The 15,591-nt window shown below is 26.8% G+C and overlaps 1 long non-coding RNA gene across 1 annotated transcript; it reads left to right on the forward strand.

Annotated features, from left to right (window-relative positions):
- The first annotated feature begins 13,653 nt into the window (after window positions 1–13,653).
- On the forward strand, window positions 13,654–15,050 carry LOC114180267. The gene is made up of 4 exons (XR_003603657.1): window positions 13,654–13,919; window positions 14,059–14,127; window positions 14,229–14,275; window positions 14,372–15,050. It is a non-coding gene; the product is annotated as an uncharacterized LOC114180267 (long non-coding RNA).
- The last annotated feature ends 541 nt before the right edge of the window (window positions 15,051–15,591 follow it).

The raw sequence follows: 15,591 nt of genomic DNA on the forward strand, positions 1-15,591 counted from the left end.
TTATTCGAGAAACATTAATGTAATACTACATTTCATAGTAATTATCATCTCATGGGATAACACTCTCTCCCACTTTTGTATCAAATAGTTTAAATAACATAAATGCATGAAATGCTTTTGAAATATTAATTAAACTTAAAAAAATTGGTTAAAATAAATAAATTCATGCATATCTAAAGAGGAAGGATTAAATTGATCCAAAGTTGCTAAGAGATATTAATTCCAATTTTCACAGTTAAAGAACCAAAAACATATTTATCTAATTTTTTTATTATTAAAGAATATATAAATTTATAATAAAGTATTTAGGTTTTTTTTACCCTTTTACATAATATAGATCATGTTTATATGAGATTCACTAAGTTCACCACAAGGTGGATCTTGAGAAAATATACTGGGGTGTCAAAAATTTTCGTTTATAAACTTTATGTAACTTTGAAGAGGTGAAAGATATGAAATTTAATAAAATTAATAAAACATTATTTTATTTACATACTAATTTTTTGTTTATGTATAAAAGATTTGTGAGGGTCAACACCCCTATTTAACATTTACACAAGACCATATATGATACATGTGAAATGGATGTAAAATAGTACCGTTATCCATATGAATTTGCCTCTTTGTGTGAATGTCCATCTTTGCCCCATTCCATTCTGCATTACACTACTTTGTCTATAAAGTTGAAAACTTGAGTATTGGATTAGAATAAAATAAAATGTTTGAACAATATTTTATTATACTTTTATTTTAATAATATTTTCTAAAAATAATTAAATACAAGAATTTATTTTGTAGAGTAAGTGCTTACAACAAAAAGAATATGTAAATTTCAATTATTGATGAGTTGGTAAGCTTGATAATGGTAGGATAGATTATATCTTTGAACAGGAGTTGAGAGACTCTTATAATCTCATCTTATTTATAAAATTATATTTTGTTAATAAAAGAAAATTTATATTCAGAAGAAATGATGTTCAGAAAAAACCATTAAGGTAATCTTCAAAGGAAGATTTTTTTTTTTAAAGACTAAACTCCATTTTCTGATAAGCAGATTTTAGACGAAATCATCTTTTAGACGATTAGACTTACAACAATTTTACGAAAGTATAACAAAAAGAATATTACGGCTAATAAAAAAAACTGATGAATAATTAGAATAGTTTTATTTTCATCTGATATATCATATAATATCATTTTTTGAGGAGAAAAATTTTAACATATAGTTTTATGTATATGTTTTATATTTTTTAGATGTGAAATAAAATTTGTTAGAGTATTGTCTGGAGATAAAATTATAATATTACATTCATAACTGAAATCACACTTTCACACTTTTTCTTCTTCTTACATCATATCAAATGTAGCATTACATTGAGAGGACAAAATCACATAAATGTTTCTCTTATTCTCCTATAACAATCCTTTCCACATAAAGCTCTCTGCAATTTTGAATTGGCATTTTTCATCCTAAAGATAAAGAAGCTGATTCTATAATGTTCCCACCATGAAGCTTTTCCAACAAAATACATTCATAAATGAACGATGAGACATGAATCTCATTCAATGTTCACTTTATAAATTTCCAATCTGAAGTTGGAGCTCCTGATATTTGGGAAATTACATCAAGAAATGGGAAAATGCCACGCTCACAACTCATGATCCTGTCATTTATAAAAAAAAAAAAGCTTCTGTTAGAAAATAGAATCAACAATTTCAAGGCAAAGATTATCCGGCACATATCTGATAGAGTAAATTTTAAGTCTAATTTAATTCCACAAAACGAGCTTGTGAGATAAAGTTTGGACCACTATATACTATGAAACAGAAAATGTGTTACAAGTTCTACCACATCAACTAAAAATAAGATAATTTCATAGTATATAAATAGTGCAAATCTTATTTTACAAGTTAATTTTGTAGAATTGACTTAGATTTAAAATTTACTTTAAATTTAAAATTTACTTCTTAATAATAACATGTATGTTTTTTGATAGAGAATGTATCACTAAAAGTAAACGAAATGTTTTTTAATTTGAATAACTAAATAAAACACAACAATGAAAAAAGTGGGATCTAATTAATCAAAACTTATTATATATACGATACCTTTGGTAAACTTCCTTGATTTGATTTTAGATAATTTCATCACTCTTTCAAAACTTTATGTCTCTTCCTCATTTCTCTAAACTCTAATTATTTGGAGACTACGAAAATATTACGTTTGTCAATGATTAAACTTCGACAATTTCAATGAGTAAACTATGTGAATATTCCCCTTTATATAGATGAAAGAAAGGAGATGATTAGTTTAACGAAAGAGGATTAATTAATGAATGCATTTGATTAATAAATAATGTCATTAATGTAATAAATTAATGCATGCGTTATAATATTTATGCAATATCATTAAATATGTTACACCAAATTAATGTATATATTAATGTAACATAAATAACCGTAACATATTTATTTATTTAATTGCTTAAAATATTAATATATGTAAAAATTTAGTTTATTAATTATATGCTAAAATTTTAGCCGGGTATTATCATTTTTTATTATATTTATTTTTATATTTTATTATTTTTTTTAATATTTAAAGATTTATTAATTTTGGAAAGATAAATATTTGATTTTTATTTGTGAAATATTGTGTAGATAGGTGGAAATCGATCATAGAAGATTGAAGAATATATCAAAGATTATCATTTAAGTAAAAAATTTTCAAGTACATTTTTCAGGCTTAGTCTGGTTCGACACATTTACCCACAGAGTCATCTTAAATTTCCTAGTAAGAGAAGTTAAGTCACCCAACGACTCTAGTTCGCCTAGTGGATGATGAGTTACAAAAATCATTAAATAGAAGACATCATAGAGTTAGAAAATAATCTTTTGGGGAATAGGAACTAACCCTAAGAAAAGTGGCAAAGGCGCATTTTGAGGCTAGAGTCACTCATCGTCACCATTATTTTCACCATCTATTCCATTTTTTAGTGCTCTGAATATCTAAGAGTAACTAACTCCCTTATTTATCTTTACTCCATATCATTTCTACTATTCAATATACTTCTTTTCCATTACTCTAGTGTTTTATTCTTGTTCTTAACTTGATGATTATTGATTGCATTTTCTTTTATCTGATTATTGGGAAAATAATTTAGAACCTTGATTATAATAGAACAACTAATAGATTTTGCTTCTATACATATATTTTTATCAATTAGTCAATTTAAACACCTGAACTTAATGCGAAATTTTGATAAAAATATTTAAGAGATTATAATTTTTATTAATAAGGTTTAGACTTGCCTCTAAGGAATTAAGACTTGTTTGCTTGTGGTGTAATTACTAGAGTAAAAATTTGAAGTATATTGTTTAGTGTTTATACATTAAATTTGAACATGAAATCCAACCCTGATGAAGTCTCTACCACGGATAATTTTATAAATTTACTTACTTTCTAGAAATTAGAATTATCTTATACAAATCAATACTTTTCATTACTTTAAAGTTCTTAACCTTAATAAGTAAATTTGAAGTATATTGTTTAGTGTTTTTACATTGAATTGGAACATAAAATCCACCCTAGTGAAGTCTCTCTACCGTGGTTAATTTTATGCATTTACTTGCTTTCTAGAAATTACAATTATCTTATACAAATCAATGCTTTTCTTACTTCAAAATTCTTAGCCTTAATCAATAAATAAACATAGTTCTTTTGAATAAACGCGAGTCTCTTAGGAAAACGACATTTGGACTTTACACTTACTTATGCGATTTCGTACACTTGTCAATATCATAACATCGTCTCTCTCTTTCTCTTTCTCAATCACTTTTTCCTTTTCTTTCTCTTTCTTTTTCTCTCTCCCTTCATACACGGCTTACGTATAACTTTTATCTTATAACATGAAATATTATCTTTTAAAAATTTTGGGTCACTTGTATATTATTGAAATGTGTTAGGGTTTTAGTTAGTCAAAATTATAAAGGGGCATGTCAATATTAAGTTTATGACTAAGGACATAATTATTGTGAAAGATTGTTGTTTAGATATCTAAAATTTGATAAGGGACCGAATTATAATTATTAAAATCTGGAATGTGTAGAGAAGGAAAAAAAAATATGTATTGTATTAGGTGTTTTCTCCTTTTCCCCATAAGGAGATATGACCAAAGCTTATGGTTAAGCACAATTACTTTATGTTAAAATTTTCCTCCAATTAATATCAGAGCCAACATATACTCTATTCATGTGTGATTTTGAAATTTGGATTTCTTACTCATATCAACATTATATGAATAGGCATATAGCGTGACTTCAAATTGGTGGTTTACAAATTCATGATGAAACTCATTTTGAAAATTTTTATATTATTATTTCTTTTTCTTTGGATTTGATACATAAAAGTTTAAATTTTGGTAGTTTAGCATTTTAAATGAGGTAATTGAATCAAGAAGTCACCAAAGTGACCTCTCTTTCTTGAGTAGATTGTTCATGAGAAATGAGAAATGTTTTGTGTTTATGTTTATCAATGTGAGTATTGATCGGTCCAAAGGGAGATTAAACCTTGTTGTATTGTATACACACCTATGATGGTAAATGTAAATGTGTGATAATTGTGAGGTTTTGCATGTCAATGATAAACGAATCAAATATAGGTTTGTTGTTGGACATGTTTTATTATCAATGTTTGATCATTACAACAAGATACCTCATCACAATTAATATTACTATCTGAAGTCTTGATATTGATGGTTCATTGGGTATCTTAAGATGGATTATGCCAATTATTTGAACATATTGATTATTGAATTTTGTTCATGAAGTGAGAATAGTTCTATTATTTATTTTGTTCTCAATTCAATTATTATTGTTTCAATGTCTGTTAATTTGGTTTTGGTTCTTAAAACAACAAATTTTAAAGACTAGAAAGAGAACATGAAAATTATTCTTGACTACATAGATTTTGACCTTGTGTTAAGGATTAACAATTTGCGATCTCTAGTACCAATTAAAAGGGGAGATTATGAGAAATGGGAGCTCACAAATTACATCAATGATCATTAAGCATGACATTCATTAAACTTTAAGAGATATTATCTATGAGAAGATAACAAATACCAAAGATTTTCTTATTGATATCGAAAAGTATTTTGTAAGAAGACAATAAGACAAAAATAAGTGTTCTTCTTCGTAGCTTGATTTCCAATTTCAGATATTCATAAATGAACAACTCTATTTCAGCACTCTGACACTTATGCGTCGTGAGCCCCATGAAGTTCCCTTTACAAATTCCAATCCAAGGTGGAGCTCCAGATATTGGGGGAATCAGTTAGAGAAAAAGGAAAATGTCACATTGTCAACTTTGTCAACAAAATTATTCCCTTTCCTAACTAATGTCCCACATCTTGATACTATCATTCATAAAAAAGGTTTTTGTTAGAAAATAGAATCAATTTAAAGACAAAGATTATCCAACAGTAATTCATATATGTTAAGTTTCATATGTTTTAAGAAGATAATCTCCATTTATATGTATTCTTTTTTAGATAAAAACTTGTGAAAAGTACACAATATATGTATCAAAAAAAATGCAAACAGTTTTTTTTAATATGAATATAACTACATAAAACATAGCAATGAAAAATAGTTGTGGATCTAATTAATCAAATGCATATATTAACACTACTTTGGTATACTTCCTTGATTTGATTATGAGAAAATCTCATCACTCTTTGTAAAGTTTATGTCTTCGTCTTTCTTATCTTCGTCATTATGCATGCTGCTGGCCATTTCTCCATTTTGTTATTAATTCAAATTCGATAACTTGACAAACTCTATGATTCTCCATTTTATATAGATGAAAAAATAGGAGATGAGTAGGTCTTTGAAAGAGGATTAATATTAATATTTATAGTAATTTTTGTAAAAGCATTTAAAATAAGAAAAGTAATTAATGTATTCATTTAATTAATAAATAATGTCATTAATGTAATAAATTAATACATTCATTATATTATTTATGTGATATCATTAAATATAAGATTAAATATATTTTTGATACATTTTTGTCTTGAACCCAATTACATTAAATTCTTTTAACATGTTAAAGGAGTTTTATGCTAGTATTTGATTGTTTATAATATCTGGCATATTCATGCTTTAATGTCAATTAGAAAATGCATTTATCATGTAATTTAAATTTACCATAACCAATGATGGACCATAGTAATGACCAAGGGGGCCATAAGACTAGAGATGGCAAATAAACCCGTCCCCGTGGGTATTATCCGAACCCGTCCCCGTTTTGACGGGGAATCCCCGCATTGACTGGGTATGGGTATGGGTATGGGGAATCCCCGACTTTTTCAGTTGGGTATGGGGATGGGTATGGGGATGTACATATATCCGCCATAATACCCGTCCCCGCCATATCTTCATTCTCGTTTAAATTATTAAAATATTTACAATTAATCAAGTAACCCCTATATATATATATATATATATTTTCTATTTTTTATTTCTTTTAATTATTTCATTTGTCATTAAACTCATTCTCATCTCCAATATATTTTTTATCTTATCATAACCTTTATGTAATTATGTTAAAATGATGTATGTTAATAAAAAAAAATATGCCTCACATTTGAATATTTATATTATTTTTTAATATTTTTATTTATTATAAATTTTCCTTTCACATGAGAATGTTTATACTCTCAATTTAAGGTAATATAAAAAAAATTATTTACTTATTATTATTATTAATTTTTGTTTAATTTGAAGAACTCTTTTGTTTCATTAAAATAATTTTCGTTATTTTTCAACCATTAAGTATATATGTTGATATTTGAAAAGTTTTGTTAGTTTTCTAAGATATTTTTTGTCTTATCATACCTTAGTTATACATTTGATTTCCTTTGTGTGATTTTTTTCGATAGTCTCTCAAATTATTTCTAAAACACACATTTGTTAGTTTTTTAATATTTTTATTTATTATTTTTATTTTCATCATGTAGAATAATATTTCGATATATTCTATCTAATTATTTTTTATTTTATAACTCATTATTAATCATAATGTACTTTTTTCACTTTAAATTCTGTTTGAAGTGGTTAAAATTTTATATATATATATATATATATATATATAATGATATTTAGGAATAGTATATGATAATTCACTACAAGAAAAACATGAAATGGTGACTGATTTAGTCAGTAACCCATATCAGTCACTATTTTTCGTCATTGGTGGTAGTAGTTGATTTATTGTCTAAATTAGTGACTGATTCAATGATCGAATCGGTACTTGATTTAGTGACCAATTTAATTACTAATTTATTTGTAATTTAATGACAAATTTTTTGGTCACTAATGATATTTCTATTTATTTTTAACCACTTCAAACATAATTTAATAATTAGTTCTCTAAGGTTTTTTTTCATTTTATCAATACCTTAATTATATACATTTGATTTTCTTTGTGTGATTTCTTTCGATAGTTTCTCAAATTATTTCTAAAACACACATTTGTTAGTTTTTTAATATTTTTATTTATTGTTTATTTTCATCATGTAGAATAATATTTTGATATATTATATTGTATCTAATTATTTGTTATTTTATAACCTACTATTAATCATACTGTAATTTTTTTCACTTTAATTATATAAATAACTTTTATTTACTATAATATAAAAATTTAATATAATTTCTATGAATATTTTTTTGTCACTATCCAACATATATTGAAGTTCAAAAGATACAAAATCTATGTCAAAATTTAATTATTATGTTTATTATTTGTTCTTTGTGTCATTTTGATCAAGTGATGTATTATAACTTTTTATTAGTGTATAAAAAAGAGATTCATTATAATTTAAAAAATTGAAGTAAACAAATATTTAAAATATATTTTAATTTCAATATTTTTTTTCCTTTTATTATTTGTTCTTTGTGTCATTTTGATCAAGTGATATATTATAACTTTTATTAGTGTATAAAAAAGAGATTCATTAGAATTTAAAAAATTGAAGTAAACAAACATTTAAAATATATTTTAATTTGAATATTTGTTTTCCTTTTATATTTTTTTGAAATATTTTTTAATTTTATCAACTAAGTTCATCAATGTTGTAGTTTGCAAATTTAATAAATGTTTTGGTTCACATGAAATTTTATTTGGTATTCTAATATAAAATGTAAACAATTATAATTTATTTTAAGGTATTTGGCATCGAAGAAAATCCTCCTAATATTGAACATTTCATAATATTATATTTTCTTTACCATAATTTTTTTTCTTTTATAAAAATTAATATTGAAGTAGTTAGAACATGGGTACGGGTATGGGTACGAGATTATACCCGTTACCCGGTGGGGATGGGGATGGGAAAAAAGTTTGATACCCGTTGGGTTTGGGTATGGGGATGGGTATGAATTTTTTATGCGGGGATGGGTATGGGATAGCGAAACCGTACCCGCCCCGCCCCGTTGCCATCCCTACATAAGACCCCATTTTTTTTTTATATTTTTATAATTTTAAATATATTTTTAAAAATGAAATATTTTTAATATATTTTACATATTTGATATTCCAAAAAATATTTATATATCTATATCTATATATAAAGAATTTTCTTTTTGTTGTCTATATTTATTTTTCAATTTTACCTTTTAAAATGTTTTTCTACGTAAAAATAATTATTTTATTAATATTATCTTTTAAGTAATCATTTTCTTAATTTAATCATTTTTTTATTTGACTATTTTTTTAAAATTAATTATTATAAATGAAAATTAATTATTATAAATCTATTTATATTGTTTATATTTAATTTTATAATTATAATAATAACAATAATTATAGTTTTAACTTTTTTTATTATCATAAAAAAAATTAAATACAACATTTTTACTGGATTATATAAAAAATGGAATTACTCTTTCCCGTTTTTATTTTCGTTTAAAATATCAAGTTAGTCTTCCAATATTTTTCAGTTTCAATTTAGTCCTGATTTTTGAGAAAAAGATGCAATTTGGTCATATTTCGTTAAATTTCTTAAATCAGATTAATGTTTTTTCATCAAATTTGAAGTTATGAATAATGATGGTTTGCTTTGTTGGTGTAATTGATGTAATCTTAGTATCAATTTGATGAAAAATCCTAGCTCCACTTCAACAATGTTAATTAATATATTTTTTGTGTAATTGATCATTATATTTATTATTTTTTGTGTAAAATATTTAATGATAGTACATAAATAATACAACAATGTTAATTAATATATTACATTAATAATATTCATGACATTATTTAATAATTAAATGTATATATTAATAACTTTCTTATTTTATATCCTTTTGAAGCGAAAATTACTAAAAAAAAACATTAATATTAATCCTCATTCAATGAACGACTCATATCCTCTTTTTTCATCTATATAAAGTGGAGATTCATAGAGTTTCTCATCAAAGTTATCGTATTTTGAAAAGAAAAAAAAAATATCAATAGTTGTCTCTGAATATTTAGAACTTAAAGAAATGGGCAGCATGGAAAAAGATGAAGAGGCGGAAGACGAGAACATAATGTTTTCAAAGAGAGTGATGATATTCAACTCAAAATCAAATCAAGGAAGTATACCAAAGGTATTCTATATATAACCATTTGATTCATTAGATCCACAACCTTTTTTTTTTCATATTGTTGTGCTTTATTTAGTTATTCAAATTAAAAAAGCATTTCATGTGCATCGTTTTAGTTCATATATTAAGTACTATTTTACAATTTCTTTTTAAAATATATGAAAATCGGGATGGCTCCACACTGATTCTAGTTCTGTAACACAGTCTTCTGTGATCGATGCTGAGCGTGAGAGCAGCAGAGAGTTTGGTCCAATTTGGTTCTTCTTGATTGGTGCAGAAGAGAAGTGAGATTACGTTTGATGGCCTATTTAACATTCATAATCATATTCATTTTTTCAATCTCTAACCTTTGAATTTCCGTATACAGCAAAGGAGTTGCACCATTGCCACAATCATATTCATAAAAGGCATACCGTGAGAAGAAGCTGTAGTGAAACTGAGGTAAATTTGTTGTCTCTTTTTGCTAAAGTTAACACCTTAATTAGTGAAACGATGTTAGGTAATTTTGAGAAGCTAATTAGTTTTTGTGGTTTAGACTTTCAGGTGGAGATAAGATTACAAGAGATGGAAACTGAACAGCTTAGTAGAAATGTGGCTGCAAACAGTGCCAAAGAATGACATTCTTACTGGTTAGCTTTTGTTTGTCTCTGTCAAGACTGTGTACGAATGGCCAAGAAATGACATGGGCACGTACGTAGGTGCAGAGAGTGCTGATGACATATGAAAGTTGAAGAATAAATGGAGAGAATAAATAGACAGGATTAATGGATAATAAGACAAACATTTTTATTGATGATTTGTAAATGTATTTGTGATTTTAACTTTTCAATGTAATACTATATTTCATTGTAATTACTATATATGTAAGTAAGAAGAAAATGTAAGAGTGATTTCAGTTTTTTTTTTCATTAAAAAAAGAATAAAATAAATAAAGCAAGACTCTTGGAATTTCAGTACCTAACGTGTTGCTTACCCGAATAAATTGGAAAAATATTCTTCTGATTAAGATACTTATATTCACAGAGATTTTAAACTTTAAACAGGAAATAAATACTGGTGGGAATATGACAGTTTTATGATGTAGTATACGTTTTTTCATTATTATGCATGTTTTATACAATTTTTTTCTCTGTCTACATTTTCTTGCCTATGATTTCATTTTTATGATTTTAAATGGTCCAAATAATTGTTATTTATACTTTTTTTCTTGATTTTGTTTTATGTCCTGTATAATTTCATTAGGTAGAAGTGTTGGAAGTGAAGTTTTTGAGTTCATCATGATTCATTGATGTTATTCCTACCGACCTGTCACAGAGCTCGCATACCCTTTTGGCTATTTTATAACAATAAAATAAGTGTGTGATGTTCTCATATTTTTCTTTGCATGAGTAACAATTTACTGTCCAACGCTACACTCTTGTGTACTAAGTTCTCTGTTGGGATCTAATCCATTAGTAATCTTTTTGTAAAGTGTTGAGTATTTAGGAGAGTCCTCACATTCCAATAAAAATTTTATACACTAATATTGTTTTTCGCATTGGATTGTATTGTATTGGATGTAGAGAAGGAAGGGATCATTGTTATCGATTATAATTCTTTAAATATATAGTAAAAAGATTGGATGACAGAGAAAATTGTAAATAATTTTATATATGAGTTAAGACATCCCAAATGTTTCGACATTTATAACATTATTACATGAAAAAAAAAATCATCTTATTTCAGTGCATTAATACAAAATAGAGGAGAGGTATCCCAAGTGAATTTGTCTTTTATTTATAACATTTTTCATTTTCATATTGTTTGTTCACATCGGTTTTTGATAGAACATTTTTCAGTGATAGTCGGTTTGAGCTAATGTTGTTTATCACTTGTGTAACTACTTTTTATAACCCGCCCTCCCATCTTATTGACACTTAAACAACAATTCGTCCTCAAAGCTCATCCTTTGTATTCTTACTTAGTTTGTGCAATCACAATTCGTGCACTGCGGGAAGAAATCATGATAGGATCTAAGGAAATTTTTACGAAATAGATGAATATCTGGATAGTCCATAATAGTGTCATGAACTAGGATATTCATAGACTAAATCTAGGGTTATCCGATACCTGGTCAGTATTGTCAAGATTATGTAATTAGTATTTATCACTTTTGTGGTCCGATAAATGATTAATATTCTCGATAAAAAAAATAATTATAATTGTATCAATATTTTTGTGAGAAATACTCAATTTTCTAATCAGTTCGTAAAGTATTTTTTTTATGTTTGTAATGGATCATCAAAAGTGGAATATGCTCTCAGGACAATTTGGTATTATAAGTAGTATTTTTAAGTCATATGCTAAAGGTCGTTCTCTGATTACTCGACCCATAAATGATCGGCTTATGGAATTTACACTAACTTTTTATCCATCATCCAATAACTCGATCCTAATCCTAGAAAGACACTTTGACCAATATGTTCATGTGCGTTTTTGGTGTAGGGATCTGGTAGCCTCGTTTAATCATTGTCTTGATATCGCATAACAAATAAACATAAAAGATGATTAAGATGAGGTCGGCCCAAGGAAGTCCTCAACGTATAACAAGTAAACATTAAAGATGATTAAGCTGAGGTTGGTCTAAAGGAGCCCTCAGCGTATAACAAGTACACATAAATGATTGTCGGCTCGAGGGAGCCCTGAACATATAACAAGTATACATAAAACATGATTAAGCTGAAGTCGGACCGAGAGAGCCTCAACATATAACAAGTAAACATAAATTAAATATAAAAGATGATTAAATTGAGTTCAACCTGAGGTAGCCCATATCGTATAACAAGTAAACATAAAAGATGAGTTAAGTCGACCCAAGTGAGCCATCAACATATAACAGGTAAAGATAAAAGATGATTAAGCTAAGGTCGACCTGAAGGAGTCCTCAACATAAAACAAGTAAATACAAAACATCATTAAGATTAGGTCGATCCGAGGGAGCCCTCAACATATAACAAGTAAACATAAAAGATGATTAAGCTGAGGTCGGCCGGAAGAAGCCTTCGTGTTTGATTTGAGCAGTTCTTGACTCGTCCCAACACTTGTGTTTAGTAGGTGTTGACCTACTTTGACATTTTTGTTATAGTAGGTGTCGACCTCCTTTGGCCATTTTTGTTGTGGCAATGCCAACCTACTTAGGCATTATCGTCGTGACAAGTGTCGACCTGCATCTATAATGAAAACAAAAAAAGAGATATTTTCGTGATGAAAAATGATTTTTGAACAACTAAATTTTGATATCTTTCTCTTACAACTTAAGGTGGTATTTTCTAGATGGCTTCCTATTTTTCTATTTTCACATTTCTCTATATTCTAAAATCTCTTAGAGGATATTACTTCAGGTGTTGTAAAATAAGGTTGTCAAAATTTAGTTGTCAAAGTATCATTGGGATGTTGAGAGAGATATAGCTAAGGTTTTACGATATTTATTATATAATATATTAATTAAATCAATGTATATATTAATAGTTTATACAAATAAATGAATAAATAAATTAAGGTTATTTATGTTATATTTATTATTTTTGTGTAAAATAATTAATGATAGTACATAAATAATACAACAATGTTAATATATTACATTAATAACATTAATGACTTATTAATGACATTATTTAATAATTAAATGTATATATTAATTACTTTCTTATTTTATATGCTTTAGAAATGAAAATTACTAAAAATTATTAATATTAATCCTCGTTCAATAAACGACTCATATTCTCTCTTTTAAATTTATATAAAGGGGAGGTTCATAGAGCTTCTCATCAAAGAAATATGTTCAGCTGTCTCTGAATATTTAGAGCTTAGAGAAAAAGGTAGCATGGAGAAATTTTTTATCTCAAAGAGAGTGATGATATTGATTTCAAAATCAAATCAATTATAATTTTTATTTATTATAGAGATTATTTTAGATAGTAATTATTTTAAGTTTATAGATTGATATCAAAATAAGATTACGTTTTTTCTTTTAAATTAGTTTTATTTAAAAATTTTCTTGATTCTTTTCGATTAACTATATTCATCTCTTCTCCATCTATATAAGAGGGTTATTGGTAGAGTTTTTTCAATCAACTGAGAGAAGTAATATTTTTAGATATCTCTAAATAATTAATTTGGGCAAATGGCCAGCAGCATAGTCAACGATGAAGACGACGATAACACATATTCATATATTTTTCTAAGAATAATGACAGTCGTATCAAAATCAAATCAAGGAAATACCAAAGGTATTCTATAGCTTTTGATTATTTAGATTCATATCTATGGGATTTCAAACATATATTTTGTTTATTTTTTTTCATATTTTTTTGTTTATTAGTTTCTATTTAGTTATTAACCTTATAAAAAAAAACATTTCATTTACAGGAACTCATGGTAGAATAGGCAAATGAACCTAATGTTCACAATGTTTGCTTCAATCCCCTCAGAAAGAAGGTTTTTGATTTAGAACTACCATTGTCTTCTTTCACTCATGCTATGTTTTACACTTTTACATCAAATAATGGTATTTGCAATTATTTTTGTTTATTTTGCAGTCGCTGTGAAGCTTGCAAAGAAATAGAGGATAGAAGATGAAAGAGTGGTATGTTCCATCCTTATCATTATAATAAGATTTATAAATGTTCATGTTCATGTAATTGGTTTCTTTAATTATTGGCATTAACAGTTGCATTTATAGGGGAAACCTGGTTTAAGGGTATTTACAATGGAGAAAAAACACTTCCCCGAGATCAGAAAGAGTGGATCAACTCTTGATCAAGGTTTTGCCACACACCAACTCTTCTGCCCTTCCTTTATTTCAAACAAACTATATGAGCACTCATAACTCATATTCATATGCTATTTAGTCTACTAAAATAAGAATTATAAACAGAAAGTTACAAATATCAAGTCTTCAAAGAAACATAAGGACTCACAGTTGCATCATCAAGCAAAGATTTTTCTGAATCCAGAAGGTGGAACTTATAAGAAATGAGTAATAGTCAAGAAGATCAAGATTAAACATCAAGTGAGGCGAGATTGAGAAGTTTAAATGAAACACTAACAAGGACTCTTTGGACAAAGCTCTGACTGCTTTAAAATGTCTTATAAATCTACAAATTGGAATAAATATGTAGAGAATATGAAGGTTGAAGATTATTTTCTTCGGTCATTTACATGTATGAACTTTTTAAATATAGATTTGGAGTGATTTACTAAAATATATTTGAACATCTTCATGGTAGTATTATGATATAGTGTTCATGTCAATGTGATTTTCTACTCGATAATAATTTTAGTCTTCTGAACTATTATGGAGTTACAACATAATAGTAATTCATTATGTAATATTTTTTTAATTTGTAAAAGGGTTAGGACATCCCAAATGTCCTGTTGTATTTATTTAATTTTTTGTCGCTAATGTAATTCTTCATGTATAATAAATCCAGAGGAGTTTTGTTGTGATAAAAATTGTTTGTTGCCTAGATTTATCAATTACAAATGCCTTCTCTAGGTGTCCACTTAGTCACGAGCCCAAGGTCTGACATTAATTAACCACCTTTGTTTTACAAGCCAATGGTCGAAATCTTTATTCTATGTATATGTGTTGAAGCACCCATATGCTTCTTATATTATAATTCTTTCCCACTGTCAGTAAAAGTGTTGAAATCTCATTTGACTTTTAATGGATGTTGTTGATGATTGTTTGCATCACAATTCAGTGGGAGTAAGTTTAGTCTTAATCGATTCCCAAAAAGAAATTTGGAAACTCAAAAATTTGGATACCCGCATATACAATTTTTTTTGATATCCCTAGTCCTCTCGTATGAGAGTACGTACACAATTTTCTATTCCTTTCTCTTCCTTCTCATTAAAAGAGAAAATCAAGAGGAAAACTTAAAGTGCTATGGGAAGACC

Source organism: Vigna unguiculata, chromosome 4 (assembly GCF_004118075.2).
Source record: "Vigna unguiculata cultivar IT97K-499-35 chromosome 4, ASM411807v1, whole genome shotgun sequence".
In the NCBI taxonomy this organism is placed as follows: Eukaryota; Viridiplantae; Streptophyta; class Magnoliopsida; order Fabales; family Fabaceae; genus Vigna; species Vigna unguiculata.